The 23,411-nt window shown below is 34.2% G+C and overlaps 1 protein-coding gene and 1 long non-coding RNA gene across 3 annotated transcripts in view; one reads left to right on the top strand and one right to left on the bottom strand.

The window, feature by feature from the left end:
• LOC126892162 (uncharacterized) overlaps positions 1–23,411 on the bottom strand; it is an 88,358-nt gene that overhangs the window by 43,219 nt on the left and 21,728 nt on the right. The gene's annotated exons all lie outside the window — the stretch shown is intronic.
• LOC126892165 (uncharacterized) lies at positions 7,827–10,548 on the top strand. Its single transcript, XR_007700701.1, has 2 exons — positions 7,827–8,542; positions 8,672–10,548. It is a non-coding gene; the product is annotated as an uncharacterized LOC126892165 (long non-coding RNA).

The raw sequence follows: 23,411 nt of genomic DNA, 5'->3' as shown, positions 1-23,411 counted from the left end.
CTATTCAATAATATAAACATTAATATATTTATTTATACAGGGTGAACAAAAAAAATTTTTTTATTAAATTAACTTTGATTAAATTTGACAAATAGAAGAAAAAATTTTTTTGTACACGGTGTATAAATAATTATGTTAATGTTTGTATTACTGAATAGAGAATTAAATGACCTTTCAAATGAGCTACCACACAACCCCTACTCTCATTTACAAAAATCAACCATTACGTCATCACGCTCAGATGGATAACGTCACTAATATTATATATATGCCGAAAAGTCCTAATTCAAAAATGAAAATCGACCTGTTTGAGGATTTATCTTGAAATTTGCCCATTCTCGAGATAATGAATTTATGCAAACTCAGACGTCCTCACTTATACTACAGTGTCGCGTCCGCTTGATAAGCAATTAAAAAAACAAAGGGGTTTTCGATATTTTATTGCAAAAAACTTTTCGGGACTTCATCAACCAATGTTTATAGAATATCTACGTACCTTGGTAACATTGAAATTTTTAGATAAATGTCCAATTTAGGGTTAAAAATGGCCGATTTCGCAATTTTCAAAATTTTCAATCGCTTATATAACAATAACTATTAACTTAAGAGAAAATTCAGTAAACGCCTTTTCTGTTTGGAATGATTCAAAAAACCTAAAAAAAATTTGTTCGATGCAAAAAGAATAATTTTAGGAAAAACCCCTAATTTTTCCCCTCGCCTGGCAAGGTCTTGTGCTCTTCAGAATCGCCTGTCATTGTACACATTTCTTCTAAGTGACTTACTCAAACACATACTTAAATTTAAACCTTACAGGAGAAAGTTTATTTTACCCCCTAAATTTGCACTTTTCGATTCACCTGGTAGATGCATGTGCACGGCTGATGCCTGCCAGGTCATGGTTTTTAGCCTTGGTGAGCTATGAATTATCACTAAAAAAATTTCTAGCCTTACAGGACGACCGTTAGTCGGAGGGTTCACTAGCTCTTAGACTATGATTTTCAATACGATATCAATAGCCTAATAAAATAAAAAAAGTCAAAATGTAAATTCGTACAGGTTAAAACAAATTTTATATCAAAGTTTAGGTGGGTACAAAAGATATTTTCAAGAAAGTATCCAAATCATACAGGGGGATCATTGTTTAAAAAATGAAAAAGTGGTCATTTTTGAAAAAAATATACTTTTTTAACTGCTGAGGTAATTCACTTATTAATGAAGGTCTGTGGGATTTTTTTCTTCAAAGTTGGAGGGTAAATCTTCCACATAAGACTTACTAAATTAAATTTGACCTCCTATTTATTTAAATAATTGTATATATTACTTTAAAAACAAATTTGCAAAAAATTATTTTTAGCGTTTTAAATAAGCACTATAAAATATCTTATTTTACAGAATAAGTTGCGCTGTGTTATCAGTATTAAGCAAAAAAAAATTGGTCCAAAAATATTTAATTTTTTTTGAGATATTGAATTAGATTATTAAATGTTACTATATTTTAAATTGCAAAAACGCGGTTGTTGCCAAAGAAATATTCACCTGCTTAAGATGTCATTATTTTTATTTTTATGTATATTTTCGATAAATGTATTCATTAATTCAAATTTCAATTAAACTCCCCCTAAAATGGCATTTGAAAATTATTCAAATTTGTTTATAATTTTTTTTTTAATAACATAGCGGAGATTAAGTATTTTGAAATGTCGTTTCGATAATTGGGTTCCTGGTAATTTTTTACTAATTAAAAAAATTCTATCGTCGTTTTTTCTTCTTCTTTTTTTTTTCTTGGAGTTACATTACTGCGGGCCCTTTTAGGGTTAAATTTTATTAAGAATATCGAATCTCTGAGTTGTAGATTCTAGACCTAAAAATATTAAGATTTAACTAAAATCTCTTAAATAAAATGTGGCTACCTACTGAGTTACAGGGTGTTTTATTTAAAAATTTAAAAATTATTGTTACCAAGTACTTGACGTATTTGACGTATCCTTATCATACTTGGCAGAAAGCGTGGCTATTATACACCCTACTAATTTGTGATTAATAAACGTTTCTAGCTAGTGCCAGAGGCGTAAGACAGGGGATCGTGAATGATTGACCCTTCCCAAATTCTACGCCACTGAGTGAATTACTATTTTGGCGAAATTTTTCGGTTCTCCAATACTTTGTATGTAAATAACTTTATTGGTATTGATAAAGCTATCAGTTTGAGAGATATGGGAAGTTTAAAATGAATGAAGGAATTAATCAAAATAACTATGCCGTTTCATTTTTAACGTCCAATATCTCGAAAACTAATGGCTTAATCGTTACCAGTAAAGGGTATATTATTTACATAGAAAGTATTGGAGAATAGAACAATTTCGCTAAAATAGTAATTCTCTCAGTGGCGTAGAAATTGGGAAGGTTCAACCGTTAACTATCCCCTGTCGTACGCCTCTGGTAGCAGCTAGAAACTTTTATTTATCACAATTTAGTAGACTGTATAGTACATACACTTTCTGCCAAGTATGATAAGGATACGTCAAATAGTTTGAAAGTAATTGGTAAAAATAATTTTTAAATTTTTAAATAAAACACCCTGTAACTCAGTAAGTAGCCACATTTTATTTAAGTGATTTTAGACCAATCTTAATATTTTTATGTCTAGAATCTACAACTTAGAGATTCGACATTCTTAATGAAACTTAACCCTAAAAGAGCCCGTAATAATATAACTCCAAGAAAAAAAAGAAGAGGAAAAAAGACAAAAAAATTTGTTAATTAGTGAAAAATTCCCAGAAACCCAATTATCGAAACGGCATTTCAAAATATTTAATACCCGCGACGTTATTAAAAAAACAAATTATAAACAAATTTGAATAATTTTCAAATGCCATTTTAAGGGGAAGTTTAATTGAAATTTGAATTTATCAATACATTTATCAAAAATATACATAAAAATAAAAATAATAAGATTTAATACAGGTGAATATTTCTTTGGCAACAACCGCGTTTTTGCAATAGAAAATAGAGTAATATTTAATAAACAAATTCAATATCTCAAAAAATATTTAATATTTTTGGACCAATTTTTTTTTCGTTAATACTGATAACATAGCGCAACTTAGTCTGTAAAATAAGATATTTTATAGTGCTTATTTAAAACGGTAAAAATAATTATTTGCAAATTTGTTTTTAAAGTTTTATATACAATTATTTAAATAAATAGGGGTCAAATTTAATTTAGTAAGACTTATGTGAAATACTTAACCTTCAACTTTGCAGAAAAAATCCCATAAACCTTCATTGGTAATTTAATGACCTCAGCAGTTAAAAAAGTAATTTTTTTGCAAAAATGACCACTTTTTAATTATTTAAACAATGATCCCTTTGTATGATTTGGATACTTTCTTGAAAATATCTTTTGTACCCACCTAAACTTTGATATAAAATTTGTTTCAACCTGTACGAATTTACATTTTGATTTACATAATATAGTGTAATTTTATTTTACTAGAGTACAATACAATATTGCTATTTTTATCGAATACCATGAAGCTCTAGTCCGTCTGTACCAGGAACTTTGTAAACACAATTCCTCTGTCGTTATAGACCAAGGCATTTAGCACAAAATAAATAAATTTTTAAATACAGCACCTAGAGACTTGCATTTTTTGCATTATATTCAGGATGACGTCAGGAAAAAACTCTACTATTCAAAAATGGGTGGAGATGCATAATTGCACTGTAAAGTGCATAAAATGCTTTCAAAATTGCCTAAATATAAAAATCAAAGTCAAAATCAGTATAATAAGGAGCAAAATTTATTATTTGGGGGGTTTTTGTGGTCACTGAATACGATTACGCAATCAGAACTGACTCCCGGATCACCTGGTGCCCAAGGTCAGTGCAAGAAACGTCATCTTCTGGAGTTTCGATGGTATTCGGCGTTAAATCGATGCAAACGGATTACTCACGTGTTTTAGGGATCACTAAGTACTAATATGCCATCAGAATTGACCTCCGGAGCACCTGGTGCCCAGGGTCGCTACTAAGGCACGTCACCTGGAGTTTCGAGGGATTTCGGCACTAAATTGATGCAACTGGAATATTCGGGGGTTTTTGAGGTGGTTTAACACGAATATGCCATCAGAAGAGACCTCTGGATCACCTGGTGCCCAAGGTCACTGCAAGGGACGTCATCTTCTGGACTCTCGAGAGCTTCCGGTATTAAATTGGTGCAAACGGATTACTCGGGGGTTTTTGAGGTCGCCAAACACGAATTGAATTCATTCCGGAGTACCTGGTGCCCAGGATCGCTACTAAGGCACGTAATCTTCTGGAGTTTCGAGTGTTTTCAGCATTAAATTGATGTAAACGGATTACTCACGGGTTTTTTTGTTGTCGGTAAATACGAATATGCCATCAGAATTAACCTCCGTTGTATCTGGTGCTCATGGTCGCTACTAAGGCACGTCATCTTCTGAGGTTTTGAGGGATTTCGGCATTTAATTGATGCAAATAGATTACTGGAGGGTTTTTGAGGTCGCTAAACATGAATATGCCATCAGAACCGACTCACTGTGGAACTGGAGCCCAAGGTCACTGCAATGGACGTCATCTTCTGAAGTTTCGAGGGATTTCGGTATTAAATTGATGCAAACGGATCACTTACGGGTTTTTGGGGTCGCTAAACATAAATATGTCGTCATAATTGAACTTCGGAATACCTGGTACACAGGGTCGCTACTAGGACACATAATCTTCTGGGGTTTCGAGGGCTTTCGGCATTTAATTGATGCAACTGGATTACTGGGGGGTTTTTGAGGACGCTAAACACGAATATGCTATCACAACCGGCCCCCTGTGCACCTGGTGCCCAAGGTCACTACAAGGAACGTCATCACCTGAAGTTTTAAGGAATTTCGGCATTAAATTGATGAAAATAAATTACTCGGCGGTTTTTGAGGTCGGTAAACACTAACAACATGTGGTCGACTACCGACCACAGATCACCGACTAGTGATCTTTAAAATCTTAAGCCATCGACTTAATGTCGAACACTTTTTAATATAGAATGTAGCAATAATATAATTTAGAGGTTTTTACACCTATTGAAGTGGCTAGTTACAATTACTTGTACACTGGACATAAGTAACCACATTTTCTAATTTTTTTCAACTGTCAAAATTTAACCTTTTTGCTTTTTAATCTTAGTGGTTCACTTATTTGCAGCTTTACACTGATGATGGTCAGTTTGACCGAAAACGTTTTGTACTTCCACTCCCTTGTGGATAAATTTTAAGAATTTTAATAAATGCATATGCCTACATACAACAGAAGTGTCTACTTCATTGCACGTTGTCAAAAAGTAATCCATTTTTCATCAATTTAGTACCGAAAACTCTCGAAACTCCAAAAGATAGCGTGCTTTAGGCACCAGGTGCTTCGGTGTCTGTTCTGATGGCGTTTTCGTGTTCGGGTACCCCAGAAACCGATGAGTAATCCGTTTTCATCAATTTAGTACCGAAAACACTCGAAAATCCAGAAGATGGCCTGCCTTAGACACCAGATGCTGCGTCGGTTGCGTCTGATGGCATATTCGTGTTCAGCAACCCCACAAACTCAAGAGTAATCGGTTTGCACTAATCTAGTATCGAAAACTATCGAAACTAAAGAAGATAACGTGCCTTAGGCACCAAGTGCTCCGCTGTAGGTTCTGATGGCGTATTTATGTTCAGAAATCGCAAAAAACCCATGAGTAGTCCATTTGCATCAATTAAGTACCAAAAACCCTCGAAACTCCAGAAGATGACGTGCCCTAGGTACCAGGTACTCTGGTGTCTGTTCTGATGACGCAATCGTGTTCAACAGCTCCAAAATCCGACTAGTAAGTAATCCGTTTACATCAATTGAATGCCGAAAACCCTCGGAACTTCAGAAGATGACCTGCCTTAGGCACCAGGTGCTCCGAGGATGAGATCTGATGGCGTATTCGTGTTCAGTAACCCCAAAAATCTATGAGTACCTAATCCGTTTGCATCGATTTAGTACCGAAGAATCTGGAAGCTCCAGAAGATGACGCCCCTAGCAATAACCTTGGGCACCAGGTCTCCGGGATTCGGTTCTGATGAGATATTCGTATTTAGCGACCTCAAGAACCCCTCAGTAATCCATTTGCATCAATCTAATGACGAAATTTCTCGAAACTCCAGAAGATGACGTCCCTTGCAGTGACTTTGTGCACCAGGTGCTCCATGGGTCTGTTCTAATGGCAAATTCGTGTTTAGCGACCTCAACAACCCCCCGAGTAATCCATTTGCATCCATTTTATGCCGAAAATCCTCGAAACTCCAGAAGATGACGTGCTGTAGAATCTATCCTAGTCACCAGATTCTTTGGAGTTCAATTCTGATATCATATTCGTGTTCAGCAACTCAAAAAACACGAAAGTAATCCATTTGCATCAATTTATTACCGAAAGACCTCGAAACTCCAGAAGATGACGTCCCTTACAGTGGCCTTGGGCACCAGGTGATTCTAAGGTCTATCCTGATGGCATCTTCGTGTTTAACCACCTCAAAAACCCCCCGAGTAGTCCAGTTACATCAATTTAGTGCCGAGATCCTTCGAAACTCCAGAAGATGATATGCCTTAGTAGCGAACCTGGGCACCAGGTACTCCGGAGGTCAATTGTGATATCATATTCGTATTTAGTGACCCCTAAAATCCGTGAGTAATCCGTTTGCATCGATTTAATGCCTAAATCCATCGAAACTCCAGAAGATGACTTCTCTTGTCGTGACCTTGGGCACCAGGTGATCTGGGATCAGTTCTGATGGCGTAATCGTATTCAGTGACCCCAAAAACCCCCCAAATAATAAATTTTGTTTCTTAATATACTGATTTTGAGTTTATTTTTATATTTATGCAATTTTGGATGCATTTTATGCACTTTACAGTGCAATTATGCATTTCCACCCATTTTTGAATAGTAGACTTTTTTCCTGACGTCATCCTGAACATAATGCAAAAAACTGCAAGTCTCTAGGTGCTGTATTTAAAAATTTATTTATTCGGGTGTTTTTAGTGCTAAATGCCCTGGCCTATTATACCAGTTAGAATAACAAATGAAGTATCGAATAAAAGCTTATACTTAACTCAAGGATGGTATTAAATGAGAGAAATTTGACCTCACTTCCGGTATTAGAGTTGCAACTGGAAGTACTGTTTTAAAGTCACCGAAATAGTACAGGCGATATATTATTTAAAGCACCTTCCCTAATAGCACACGACGTCCTTTGGACGTCCAAAATAGGTCCATTTTTGGTCCTAACGTCCATGGACTATAAACGGACGTCCTTTGGACGTCCCATGTTGGACGTCCTTCGGAAGGAATAAATATGGACGTCCTTTGGACGTCCGACGTTGGACGTCCTTCGGACGGAATAAATATGGACGTCCTTTGGACGTCCGACGTTGAACGTCCTTTGGACGTCCATACTGGACGAAATACGGACGTTTTATGAACGCTTATATTGGACACATTATACCAATTACGGGATCAAATAGCAAAATAATTCAATAAAATATTAACTTGCGTTAACTTTACGTTAATGAAATACAGTCAAACCTGTCACTAACGGCCACTAAAATGAAAGAACTATTGGCCGATATAGAAAAGTGGTCGTTATTGCCAGTTTTTGTAGCCTAGATATACAGTACAACCTGTGTTACTGGCCACCTGTAGTAACGACCAGTTTAAAAATTCCCCAAACCAATTATATCTAGACTACAAAAACAGGCAATACCGGTCACCTTTCTATATCGGCAAATAGCTTTTTCATTTTTAGCGGCCGTTACTGACAGGTTTTACTGTAATTAGTGTGGGGAATTTTTAAACTGGCCGTTAGTACAGGTGGCCGGTGTTGGCAGGGGGCCGGTAACACAAGTTTTACTGTAGTTTAAATCGAAAAGATTAAATCTTAATTCAAAATTGTATATTAAATTATTACAATTATAAACTATATAGTTTAATATCCAAAACATGTTTTTGATTTCATGTAATGTAATGAAAATCTTATTTGTAAATTATTGGTTACAATGTTTAACAACAGGAAATATTCAAGAATAAATAAAATAAAAGTTTCCCCTAACAACAAAACATTCCAGGAATTCTACTATCAAAGTTCTATTCCGTGAACATCTGATTAAATTATGGCTGGAAAGTTACCACAAGATATTCTATGAAAAGAGTACAATGTCCTCCTGGAGGGGTAAAATTTTCCATACTCTAAAGAGAGGCCATTTACTATTCAATTTGCGTTCATTTTCAAATTTGCCGCGCGAGTATCTATGTAGCGTCGCGTGGTCATTGGTCATCAAGTCATCAATTATTTCATTTTCATCATAAGATAACCTAAAAATTTAGTAAAAATTTTGATTGGAATATAATGCATCGATAAGGGGGCGAAAAATGGAAATTAGTGGCTTTTTTTGCTGTACTCAACTGTACTGTTTAGTATGCTAGTTTTGGCTCTGGCTGGATCTCTTAAACAATTATGTAAGTATTATAAAATCCGTTTTCAATTTTCTTTATGAAACGAATCATTTATGCATGTATTACCTGTAAATATTTTGATTTTTAATTGTAACGAATAGAAAAATTACCGTTCATTTTATTTTTTTTTAGAATCAGCTGAAAGTGGTCTACAAAAAACCAGATATAACCAAAATAAAGATATAAAAAGTGTATTGGCTAATTGGAAGAAACTCAACATTGTCCATGCATAATAAGTTATTACTTTATAAACAAATATTAAGATCTAGGAATGGAACCTGGATATAATCATCAAGAAGATAGCAGGAATCCCGACAAACAACTTAAATAAGTACAAGAATATTGAGGAAATCCAGCTCCTCGATACTACTGGGCAAACTAGAAGATTGAAGAGGACAAAGCCTTTTGAACTAGTTTGAGTGATAGGTGATAGTGAAAAGCAGAGCATAGTGCGTGATGTGGCTGTGTATGTTAGAATAGTGCACGATCTTGTTAGATTAGATAAGAGACGCTATGGGGTAAGCTCTTCATTTTAAGAAACAGTAGTAATTTAGGTTAAATTAAAATTGCTCATTGGTCAGTTATGACCAGATTGTTTTTTTTTTGTTTGGCAAAAAGGGCGTAAGTCAGAATTGCACATTGCTAATGTTTTGATGATTTCTGGACCAGCAAAAAACTGTTGCAGACGTAAACTGTATGTACCAATAAAAAGAGCCGATTTTTCTGGTCCAGAAATCATCAAAACATTATCGATGTGCATTTCTGACTTAAGCCCTTTTTCCCAAACATCAGAGAATTGTAATGTACAAATTCTCCTATCTGATTTTTCATGAATTTTGTAGGAGACGAAAAACCATTTTTAGGATCATCTCCTGCTTTCACATGTAAATTTTGACATGTCTTGTAGTAAATAGATAGTTGAATTTACTACAAAACATGTCAAAAAATATATGAAAACAGGAGGTGACCATAAAAAAAGTTTTTAGTCTCTCTTACAAAACTCATGAAAAAACAAATCGGAAGTATGTCACATCAGTGACTATATCCAGGGAATGTCTAAAAAATATACTTTGATGTCCCAAGAACCAAATATAACCTTTATATATATATACAGGGTGTAACAAAAATACAGGTCATAAATTTAATCACATATCCTGGGACCAAAAATAGTTTGATTGGACCTAACTTACCTTAGTACAAATGTGCACAAAAGAAAAGTTACAGCCCTTTGAAGTTATATATTAATAGCACCAAGGGCCTTAGAGGCCCATGGCTTGAAAAGTTTGTTTTTTTCTTCATTTTCACGTTTCTTTATGTACTGAGATCTTCTCTGGCTTGATATGTGATTTTTCTCCATTCCTTCCTCTTATTCATTTTTCTTTTCTGACCCTGTAACACCATTCTTTCCAAATCTTTTTCGACCTCTTGCTTCCATCTATTTTCCGGTCTTCCGGAAAGTTTCTCTTTCTTGAAGCTATAGTGTAGTTTAGTACCCTTTTCGGAGTCCTCGTTTTTGGCATCCTTTCAATTTGACCTCGTGATCTAAGTCTCTGTGCCTTTATCACTCATTTGAAGTTACAAAATGAAAAGTGATTTTTTCCAATGTATCGAAAACAATGTGCTTTTGTGCATGTTTCAATTTAATTATTATTGTAGTACCTACCATTTAAACAACGTTTTAAAAACTTTTTTGCCTCTTATTGCTTTTTCGAAAAGTCAATTTTTATCGAAAAATTTTGAATATTTGTCAAATCCACCACATATTTGTATATGGTTAAGTACGATTATGGAGACTTGGTGATAATATGCAAACTTATTTATGCTTTACATTTTTAGGTATATTTTGAACCATATTAAAAAAGAAGCCAGACTCGATAAAACGTGCCTTATCGAAAAAATACAAAGAGGCAAAAAAGTTTTGAAAACACTCTGTTTAACTAATGGTACCTCAGTAATAGTTTAATTGGAACATACACAAACATTTGGGGGGTTTAAAGGAACAAAACCCCCATAAACTTTTTACGTGGACATATTAAAAAAGAAGTCGCAACTCGATAAAAACTGCCTTATCTGAAAAATACTAAGAAACAAAAATATTGAATTTAACTAATGGTACCACAATAATAAAATTGAATTGGAACATACACAAAAGTTTGAGAGGATTTAAGGGATCAAAACCCCCATAAAATTTTTATGGGGTGCACAAATTTCACCATAATTTTTCTTTAAGATATTCCTGCCATAATAATGCCACATGTCACATGTTCATTTTCAATAAAAAATCGCTAATAGTTTTCGATATAATCGAAAAAATCGATTTTCATTTTGTAATTTCAAAGGGCTTTAACTTTTTTTATGTGCATATTTGTACAAGGTAAGTTAGGTTCATTTGAACTATTTTTGGTCCCAGAATATGTGATTTAATTTATGACCTGTATTTTTGTTACACCCTGTATATACAGCCCATTATGCACAACCTTAAAAATTGGGCATTTTTGATGTCTCGAATTTCCTAAACCTGTTGTTGCATCTAAGTGATTTTTTTTATAATATTCTAGCCTAGGCCCTAGAATATGTTACCTCCTTATGCTTGTCATGCACAGGGAGCTATACTGTAATATATATTATATCACATTACTATAGAGAGCGATATGATATAATATACATATATTACAGCATAGCTCCCTGTGCATGACAAGCTTAAGGAGGTAACCTATAGCCTAGAATAATATAAAAACATCACTTAGATGGGACAACAGGTTTAGGAAATACGAGACATCAAATATACCCCATATTTAAGGTGGTGCGTTAATTTCTTGGAGAAGTGTATTATAACTTAATGTAAATAATGTAATATCCAATAATTGTAATTTGATATAAGATGAAATATAAGTTCCTTAAAAAATATATTTTTTATTTCCTACAATACATTCTCCACAGGTCTACTAAATATCGTCACTAGACGTCCACCGAATGACCTTCCAGGACGTTAGATGGATGTTCAGCAGCAAGACATTGGACCAAACTGGGACATCCTATGAATGCCCAAATGACGTCCACCGAACATCCCCTCCGACGTTAGGTGGACCTCCATTGGACGTTTGGCAACTTGGCCTTTGGACCAAAATTGGACGTCCTGTTAAGGTCCAATTCACGTCCCCTAGGACGTCCGATTAAGGTCCAATTTACGTCCGATTAAGGTACAATTTACGTCCGCTTAAGGTCCCATTTACGTCCGATTAAGGTCCAATTTACGTCCGATTAAGGTCCAATTTACGTCCGATTAAGGTCCAATTTACGTCCGATTAATGTCCAATTTACGTCCGATTAAGGTCCAGTTTACGTCCGATTAAGGTCCAGTTTACGTCCGATTAAGGTCCAATTTACGTCCTATTAAGGTCCAATTTATGTCCATTTAAGGTCCAATTTACGTCTGATTAAGGTCCAATTTACGTCCGATTAAGGTCCAATTTACGTCCCCTAGGACGTCCGATTAAGGTCCAATTTATGTCCGATTAAGGTCCAATTTACGTCCGATTAAGGTCCAATTTACGTCCGATTAAGTTCCAATATACGTCCCCTCGGACCTTAGATGGACGTCCAATGGACGTTCGGTAGCGCGACATTTGGACCAAAATAGGACGTATAAAGGACGTTCCTCGGACGAAAACTGACGTCCAAAGGACGTCCCTAAAGTCCGTGAAGGACGTCCATTGGACGTCCTTGTGCTATTAGGGTTAGCAAGACAAGAACAAATATACTGCGAGGCATAAATTAGGAATATAGAAAATTATGCTCATTTTGATAGTTGATATTATCGTGCACAGATTAACGGATACCGCTAATTTTTTTTATTTTACATTTTTTTAGTATTCACACAGTTGGGCAAAGGTTTACCCAAACTTCTTTTTTGTACTTATACAGAAATGTTTTTCTTATTTTAATTATGAGACACCCTCAAACATGAGGATGTAAGGAGGATGAGGTAAAAATGTGGGTATACATCGGAATCGTATTGTAATCTCATGTTTTGTGAATATTTTGTTTTTCGGATACCCCTGATATCTTTAGAATCAAAGAATATAGACGGTTTTATAGTTAAACATAAGTTATAACTGAAACAAAACTAAATTAACAATAAAAAATAACAGTTAACAACACTTTTAAAGACAGTGCGGCACTGATATCGAATAAGCACACATGCTTTTTGATCGATCCTGACAAACAGTAAATTTAACTTACAAAAACCAATCATAGTATTCTTACACTACGTTAACATCAAGTATAATAGTGTTAGTTCAGTGTGTATAGAAAAACATTTTCTGTGAGTACATATTTTTCTATTAATAAGTATTTCATAACCGAAGAATTTTATAAAACCGTCAATAAATAACACCAGTCATTGATCGACACCAGTTTTTTGTCTTTAAAGACAATTACCAAAACCCGAAGCGGAACAGGTCCGTACTTAGGAAAATCAAATGGTGTTGAGAAATGGAATTCGACGTCACTAATAATAGCGATGAATCATTATCGCAATCCATATCACAAAAACCTTTATCTTACTCTGCTGCAGCCAGTAGACAAAAATAAACAATCTATCCATCCAAGCTACAAGCAGTAGTTTTTAATTCTCTCAATGATGTTAAATTAGAAGAATACTTGTTAGCGGTAAGAGCTTTAGTTAGTCCAAAACACATTCTTTTTTCATCAAGAATCACCAACAATCGTATCTGTATCTATTTCTCAACCAAACAAGTCGTAGATGATTTATTTTCAAACAGTAGAGGTTTCATCACTGTAAACAATACACAAATTCAAGTCCGTAGACTAATTACTCCAAGTGAAAGACTCCTAATATCCAATGTTTCTCCCTCTATCCCGCATAAGGTAATAGAAAACGAACTACTGCTCTTAGGACTAAAACCAACTTCATCAATGTCATTTTTGCGAATAGGAACCAACAATCCTGAATACAAACATGTACTCAGTTTCCGTCGACATATTTACGTATCTCCACCCACAGGTCCAATTCCCGATACCATTTTAATAACTCATGAAGATACTACAAATCGAATTTTTTTGACATTAGACAACTTACGTTTCCTTTGTAAACAACATGGCCATATTTCCAGCAGTTGCTCAGTAAATGTAAATCACTCAGAAACAGCTGTCCCAACTGCTACACTTTCAAACAGAAACGAACCTACTACAGTAACTTCAACAGAAACGACTGCTATTACACCTTCAACAACATGCACCTCTACAAACATATCAAATAATTCAACGCCACTAACAAAAATATTATCTACAACCAACCCAACACCTCTTGATACATCAACTACTGATAATACAACGCCAGTGATATCCAAACCAAATATATCCACCTCATCAGCCCCCTCACCTCACATAATCATAACTAACCAGCCTTCATCTTCCATTCTAAACAATAATTCTTGCTCGGTTAATGAAAATAAAGAGAATCCAGCACCAAAAGAATTTAGCGTATCCAACGAAGAAAATACATCTAAATCATCCTCCAAACAAACTGTATCTGAAGCAATATCACCCCCGATTGAGACATCAGCTAGTGACGATGTATTTTCAAAGCCAACTCAGAAACAAAAAAGAATAAAAACAAAAATATCAACAATACCATTAGAAACGCTAATGCAACCAATTAAAGAATTATTCAATTCCGAAAAGCAAATATTAACTTTTGAGGAAAGAGTTGATTTATTTGAAAACGCTCATGGAACAAAAGATGTTATCAGCGTTATAAATAAATATACAGTAGACATTCTAGAATTTAAAAAACTCATAACCAAAATTCATTTATACACATCCGAGCGCTCATTAAAATTGAAATGTACAAAGCTTAACAAAAAAATTACGAGACAGCTCACAAAAGACAACTACGAGGATGAAGAACCTGACACGGATACATCGACTGAATTATCCCAGGAGCTGAACATTCAATAATTATAACTATAACATTCAATTTATTACAATGGAATATAAATGGGTTTTATACCCATTATGAAATGCTAAAACTTTTAATTAATGATATTACCCCCGCTATCATTTGTCTCCAAGAAACGAATTTCAAAGACCAATATTGCCACACATTTAAAAATTTTTCAACATTTTATAAAAATATAAACAACCAGGACAAAGCAAGTGGTGGAGTGGCCATTTATGTTAAAAATACTCTTGAAGCACAAACGATTCCACTAAAAACAAACATCGAAGCTGTAGCCGTCTTAGTTAAAGCTTCCCAGTGCATTAATGTATGTTGCATCTATACTCCCCCAAATACACTTCTCACCTTAACCGACTTAAAAGCACTTATTTCACAAATACCTATGCCCAGACTAATAGTAGGAGATTTCAATAGTCACAACCCAATGTGGGGCTCAACAAATTTTAATATCAAAGGCAGACTAATCGAAGACTTGTTAACTGAAGAAAATTTAAACATTCTCAATGATGGAAAACCAACCAGATTTAATGTACATACTGGTACAACATCGGCAATCGATCTATCGATTTGTGACCCAACTCTTTCAACTGCTCTTAATTGGGATCCACTACCCTTTTTATATGGGAGCGACCATTACCCAATAAAAATGTCTGTATTTTCTGATGATAATATCTCTGAATACCAACCATTCCGAAAATGGAACCTGAAAAACGCTAATTGGTACAAGTACGCTGATGCCATAGAAACAGGCATAGAATCACAAGAATCTAGTTTTGAAAACACTGATATAAATGAAACTCTCAACATTTGTACGAATATTCTTACATACGCGGCAGAAACACATATAGGAAAAACTAAAATATTAAGGAGACACAGACCTCTACCATGGTGGAATATGGAATGTCAAAATGCAATCAAGCAATATAAAGCATCTTTTAATAGAATGAAAAAACATAGTAACACAACTAACATAACTGAATACAAAAAACAGAGAGCACATGCTCGATATATAACAAAAAATGCTCGAAAAACCAACTGGAGGAAATTTGTCTCAAATATAAACAGTACAACACCTTTATCTACAGTCTGGGCCAATATTCGTAAAATATCAGGAAAAAACAAATTTTACCAAGTGCCTTTTATTACTCATAATACTAATATAATAACAAAACCTAATGAAATAGCTGATGCTTTTGCTACATACTTCGAAAACAACTCCAGCAATAGCAACTATTCCGAAGAGTTTATACAACACAAAATCATCACAGAAAAACAACAGCTCGATTGTGAAGATAGAGATAACAGTTCCTTCAATATCCCTTTAACCTTAGATGAACTTAACTTTGCCCTTAATACTACAAAAAACTCTGCTCCTGGACCCGATAATATACCTTTAGTATTCTTGGAAAAACTGCCAGACAATGCAAAGTGTACTCTTCTAAAAATTTTCAATCGAATATGGTTAAATGTCTTTCCAACCTCCTGGAGTGATTCAATAATTATACCTATTCTCAAACCTAACTATGCACGAACTAAAATTTCCTCATATAGACCCATCTCTCTCACCAATGTAATGTGCAAAGTCATGGAAAAAATAGTTAATAAAAGATTGCTATGGATATTAGAAGAAAATCACCTCCTGGTTAACGAGCAAAGTGGATTTCGACAAAATCGAACTACTACTGATAACCTCATTGATTTAGAATCTGAAATTCTTGAATCTTTCGCAAACAAACAGGAAACTATTGCAGTATTCATAGACATTACAAAAGCATTTGACACAGCATGGCGTTACGATATTATCAGATCATTACACACTTGGAATATTAGAGGTAATATCATTAATTTCATTTCAAATTTCCTTAAACAACGCAATTTTCAAGTAAGAGTCAAACACTGCACATCTTCAATAAGACTTCAAGCAAATGGCACCCCTCAGGGGTCTGTAATAAGCACAACGTTATTTTTAATTGCCATTAATAATATTATAGCATCAAACTCCAGCTTAGTTCATGGCAGATTATATGCGGATGATCTGGTATTAGTATCTTCAGGAAAAAACATCTCATCAGTACAGCGTCACTTACAAACCTCACTTCATGAACTCGAAAGCTGGTCGAAGAAAACAGGATTTCAGTTTTCACTCAGCAAATCGAAGTGTTTGTTATTTTCAAAGAAACGTGATCCGAATAAACCGCAACTAAAATTATGTAACCAAATCCTGAATTATGCCGATGACATTAGGTTTTTAGAGATGATTTTTGATACGAAACTCACATGGAAAAACACATTCTACAAATAAAAAAAACATGCCAAAATGGAATTAATCTTATGAAGTCCTAATCCATGTCTATAAAACCCTAATTAGATCTAAAATAGATTACGGTTCCATAGTATATGCATCTGCGAAAGAATCCTTATTACACCACCTTGACGTAATCCAAAATAGGCATTAAGAATAGCTACAGGAGCATTTCGGACCAGCCCAATAGAAAGTTTACGAGCAGAAACTGGAGAGCCATCACTTGAATATAGAAGGATGCACTTAACTCTCACATACGCATTTGCTGCTAATTCTAATCCAAACAATCCATCTAGAAATAACATATTCACTGATCGTTTTAAAAACCTATATACTGAAAACAGGAACATGAAACCGCCATTCTACGAAAGAGTTAGGCAAACCCTTAGGACTTTACAAATTCCGATACCAAATACCTATTCCAACTTCATAAAAATTCCTCCTCCTTGGACATTAAGCATTCCTCAATCCGATACATCCTTAAATATCTTTAGAAGGAACGATACTCCACACTCCTTAATAAAAAATAGTATCATCAACAAACTAACAAAATTTTCTAAATCCTATCATATATATACAGACGCTTCTAAAACATCTACTGGAGTTGGGGCAGCTGTCATTACTTCAAATATTACACTTGAGTATAAACTACCATCCTTAAGCTGTATACATACTGGCGAGCTATACGCCATCTATCAATCTCTCGTTCATATTAACTCCAGTAATATATCCAATGCTCTTATAATTAATTACCGATTCCCTCAGTTCCATCCATACCATTAAGCAACTGTACACGAAGCATCCAATTGCTCTCCTAATTAAAAAAGAACTAGCTACCATTCAAAACAACAACCATATTGTACAATTCCTGTGGGTTCCTTCACACATTGGCCTCCAAGGAAATGAAGCGGCGGATCGGACAGCCCAACAAGCCAGGGACAGTGAAACCGCGAGTGAAGTGAGAGATGTAGTACTTAATGATTTAAAATCATTTATTAAAGTGAAAGTCAAAAATCTGTGGCAAAACCAATGGGACAGTTCAACTTCAAAACTTCGCGAAGTGAAAACGTTTGTAAAACCGTGGAAATCTCAAATTCACAACAGAACTCACCATGTCATTGTTACTCGTCTTCGTCTAGGACATACCCGACTTACCAACGGACACATAATTGGTCACACTAATCCCGCTTTATGTGAAAACTGTAATATCCCACTAAGTGTTATGCATGTACTTGCAGAGTGTCCAAAATACCAGTTGCAGAGACAGAACAACCACATCATCGGATCAACAAGTGAAATCTTAGGAGAAAATTGTAAAATTGAACACTTGGTAAAATTCCTTAAAGATATCAATGTATTTAACAAAATCTAACATTTTTAAATAAATTACCCTATGTATATGTATATGTCGCTGATAACCTCCGAGGTTGATGCGACTATTTTGTAAAATAAAAAAAAACACTTTTAAAACAGAAAGTATTTGAAAGTCAAACAAAACTTTCAGAAATACTATTTACCAGGAAAAAACATAACGGTAGATGAGCAACGTGTTACGTATCGTTGTAGGTGTCCTTTCAAGCAGTATATGCCTTCAAACCAGATAAGTATGGCATGAAAATATGGCAAATCCTTTAAGTAGATCGCACCCTCAAGGTAGACCACAAACTATAGTAACACTTTTATTAATCTAGACAATTTAAATTTAACTTTGGTAAAAAATGAAAAAAGAATATTAGAAATATATAGGGGTAAATATGAATAGTACATTCACGAACAGTGGTGGGCCCAACGGACCCGAGTTGCCCGGTTACGTAAGTCAAATGTGTTGCCCGGATAAGGGTTAAACGAGAATAATTGAATGAAGACCAAGTAATGGAAGTTATAAACTTCCGAGATGTGTTGAAGCTGGTGCAAATCTAGCTCAATTTAGAAAAAAACTGGATTTTTTAGTCGAAATTCTTTATGTGATAGTACAAATAGTACTCATCCCGTTATATGGTGGCAAGGCTTGTGTACATCGCAGCCACTTACGCCAATTGCCTCCCGAATTTTAAATGGACCTTCATCTTCCGCGTCTTCAGAAAGAATCTGGTGTTTACACGGCTTCATACATACAACCAAAAGAAATATATTATCACAGGATAAAATTCGGAAGATTTTGCTATTCCTTTAATTTTGGTTATAAACGAAAAACAGATATTTATTTAGGATGCTAGACCAGATTCACTTTTAGAAGAGACTGACAAAAATCATGTTGTTTTATCCGTCCAGGATGATGAAGCGGAGATCGAGTCTAAATCAGATGCTTGGTCTGAAGATTCAGATTCAGACTCAGATGAAAATATACCACTGAGCGCTTTGATTAAATAATGTGCTTTCTACCTTTGAAGTTTAGGTTTTCATACTTTCAATAATTAGATAATAATTATAAGTTTTTACCCTATATACATGTTTGTACTTATGTCTTAGATATTAATAGATGTTATTAACGTATGTTCCTGTATTTGTTTTTAGAAAATATATTTAAACGACTTAAAAATTTGTATTTTTTCACGTTTCAAGTTTCAATTAAACCACCTGTGTGGCTCAGTGGTAAGAGCGCCTAACCTTTGGATCGAAAGTTCCGAGTGGTAGTGAGTTCGAATCTCACCAGGGTCAGGAATTTTTTCATTTATTATAAATTAATAAATGAAAATAGTTTCTGTCCTTGAGGGATCGGTACTCACCGGAGGGACCGCAGATGTTCGGATACAATTAGCGTCTCTTTGCAAAGACAATGACGTCGACTTTGCAAAGTAACAAGACACTTTTACTCAACACACACACTACACATTACACTTGAGTTAGTGATAAGTTATACAATTACGTGGCTAAAGGTTGTAGTTCTAAACCAAGGCAAGAATAAGAGAAAAAAAGTTTTTAAAAAATATTTAAATTTTCCCATTTTTTACAATTTTTCCGATGGTCTGGAAAAAAACGGAAAAACCTGTTTTTTCCCAATTTTTCCCGTTTTTTCTTTCGATATGTTAAATCTCTAGGGCGGAAGTACCTTTAGAGTAAGTACGGATTTTTTGTCTATGTGGAGGCTCTTTAACCCGGCACCTGCCACGTGGGGTGCTACCAGCACCCCCTAACATATTTTCATCAAATATTTGGTATTTCAAATTTGTTAACAGTGCTGTCCGTCATAGTAGCTTTCTATAATATTATATAGCATAGATCGGTTTGCGTTTGAAGAGGTTATTTAGTGTCATTCTGAACTTGTAGCTCTAAAGTCGAATCGGGGTGTCACCATCTGGCAGTTTAAGTTTTAAATTTTTTTTGTGTTTTTGATAAACAGGTCAGATTTACATTTTTTATTGTAATAACTGATTTAAATTAATAATATAGTTGAAATTATAGTTAAATTGAAAATGGTTATTCATTTTTGATTTACATTTACTCTGTGTGGAGTATGAAGGGAACCATTCTCGTTGGAACTTTACCGCGCTGAGCAGATGCGACGTGAATTGTAAATTGTAGAATTCCCTCATCTTCCTTAGTCTCAGCATCCGTATAGCTTGCAAATTGTACAAGCCTCGGAGGTGTAACCAGAGAAGGTTCCCATTGTTTTCATTCTGGTGGGATGTAGAATAGCATTATGTTGTTTTATATGCCATTAGAGTGAAAACTTAGTCTTTTTGCTAGCAGTTGCCGCTAGGGCATCTATGCCATTTCGTTCGTTGCAATCCAGGACTGCACGCTGGGGTTTGTTTTGGTTGGATCAGGGAGAGCAGCATATGTGCCTCCTGATGAGAGACTAATAAGTTTCGAAACCGGTAGGGGTGCTTGCAGCACTCTCTGATTGGACTAGAATATGGTTCGGCTGTGTTTTCGTTTTGCAACGAAATTGAAAATGGTTATTCATTTTTGATTTTTAATAATATAGTCTCTATAGTCGATAAATCTTAATTTTTTATATATTTTACTTCACTTCATATATTATGGGTTGGTACTTGCTAATTTGCTTAAAACACCTTTTTAATTTTATTTTTTAAATTTTATAATATATTACTAGCTAATAAGTTAATAAAACATGTTTCTTTATATTGTTGTGTAAATCAACACATTATTTTTTGTTTATAAACAAGTAGATCACAGAAATTTTTTAAGGGGTGCTGTGAGCACCCCACGTGGCAGTTGACGCCTTGCAAAGCCACGTGGCAGGTCCCGGGTTAAAGCGAGAGGTACATTACACAGATTTTTTCTTTGAACATTCTGCTCCTTTTGCACTATATATAGGAAATAATTTCATCTTAGTGGTATAAGACATGGCATCCTCACGTATCTGATGTCGTCAGTTAAAATACATATTCAACAGAAAACCGTCTAGTTTCTTTGTTATTAAAGATATGAGAGAAATTAAAATATTTACAAAATATAAGACTACACCATAATATTATTATAGATGTATACCCACCTTTGTACCTTTTCCTTCCTACAGAGCGTCTCAAACTATTGTTTCTGTTAAAATACATGTTAAATAATAATTACAAAACCGTCTATTTTCTTTGATTCTAAAGATATCAAGGACGTTCAAAAAACAAAATATTCACAAAACATGATATTAAAATACGATTCTAATAGACGAGCGGCAGGCACCCCCAAAATGACCAGGTACTGACCACGGAGAAGTGAATGGCCGATTTTAGACATAGTGTATATTTTTGACGGTGCTGAAAACGAAAATGAGATTTATTTTGAATTTGATGTGGGGGAACATTGACAAAATAGCAATTTAGTTCTAAAAATAAAAAAAAATAAAATCACGTTTTTTGCATTTACCTCGCTACAACTCTGTTCCATTTTAATATTTTTTTTCTGAAATTTTTACAGTATATAACTATAACATTTTTGGAGACAACGATACCTGTTTCAAGCTTTAATTCTTAGGGTTTGCTCACTGAGGAGACCAAAGGATGGTATCCTCGCCTAGAACAGATTATCCTACTCTTCATATTCGTGAATTCTCGCATTTAAAATAATGTATTTATTTTACTTCGCGATCGAGACTATATTATCGATTGCTATGTAAAATAAATGCATTATTTTAAATGCGAGGATTCACGAATATGAAGAGTAGGATACTATTCTCTAGTCTAGGACACCATCCTTTGCTCTCCGTAGTGAACGCACACTTATTCTAATAAAGGTTATGAATTTTCCAAAGGAAAAGGTGCGGATTTGTGCATTGCAAAGTTTAATCGCAAAAGTTGAGTGATGAAATTTAAAACTTAGCCTTTTAATCACGTTTATGTTAAAATAGAGAGTACAGAGGAGTTACATGGAGAATTTTAGATCAAAATGTTTTATAGAAAAAAAAAAATAGTGCAACTTATATTATCGGCTTTAGAAATCCTCAATATAACGGTTATTTTTCGAGATACTGACAATGGGTGGTAAATGGCTAATTTTGGTCTTAGATTATCTTTTTGACGCTGCTGAAAACGAAAATTAAATTTATTTTACATTTTAGGTAGGGAAATATTGTCAAAATTGCAATTGTACCCTAAAAATAAAAAAAGTGAAATTACGTTTTTTGCGTTTTACTCGTTACAACTTTGATTCATTTTTATATTTTTTTCTAAGGATTGTACACTATATGTTGCTCACTTTTTTGTAGACAATGGTATCTTAAGCTTTTAGTATTGTTCTGGTAAAATTTATTAATGTTTTAAACTACAAGGTGCAGATTCGTAAATTGCAAAGTTTAATCACAAAAGTTGAGTGGCAAAATTTGAAATTTATCTTATTAATCACGTTTATGTTAAAACATAGAGCACAAAGAAGTTTTCTGGAAAGTTTTAGTTACAAATGTTTTATAGTAAAAAAAATGGCGCAACTTTTAATATAGACGTTATACATCCCCAAAATAACGCTTATTTTTCGAGATACTGACAATTAGCCGTAAATGGCTAATTTTGGTCTTATTTTATGTTTTCGATGTTGTTGACAATGAAAAAGAGGTTTATTTTTAGTAAGAGGTACGTCACGAATTTTTACGTTTAACTCGCTACAACTCTGTTCTATTTTAATATTTTTTTCTGAAATTTCTAGAGCATACATTTTTCACCTTTTTGAAGACTATGAAAGCAACTGTAGTCTTTTAGTCTTTTCTTCATAAAAGTTATGAATTTTTAAAAATCAAAGGTGCGTATTCATGAATTGCAAAGTTAAATCGCAAAAATTAAGTGACAAAATTTAAAATTTATCTATTTGATTACGCTTATTATGGTGTAACTTTTAATATTAAGAAAAACGTTTTTTATTTTTTTTTTTTATTTTTAGGGCAAAATTACGATTTCGATAATGTTCTCCCACCTAAAATTCAAAACAAACTTGATTTTCGTTTTCAGCACCATCAAAAACATAAAGTAAGATCAAAATTAGCCAGTATCTCGAAAAATTAGCGTTATTTTAGTAATTTATAACGTTGATGTTAAAAGTTGCACCATTTGTTTTCTATAAAACACTTTGATCCAAAACTTTTCAGAACACTTCTTTGTACTCATGTTTTAAAAATAATTTAATTTAAGATGTATATTTCA

This window comes from Diabrotica virgifera, chromosome 9 (assembly GCF_917563875.1).
Source record: "Diabrotica virgifera virgifera chromosome 9, PGI_DIABVI_V3a".
Lineage (NCBI taxonomy): Eukaryota > Metazoa > Arthropoda > Insecta > Coleoptera > Chrysomelidae > Diabrotica > Diabrotica virgifera.
Note: the sequence above shows the minus strand (reverse complement) of the source record. Positions and strands in the feature narration are given on the sequence as shown.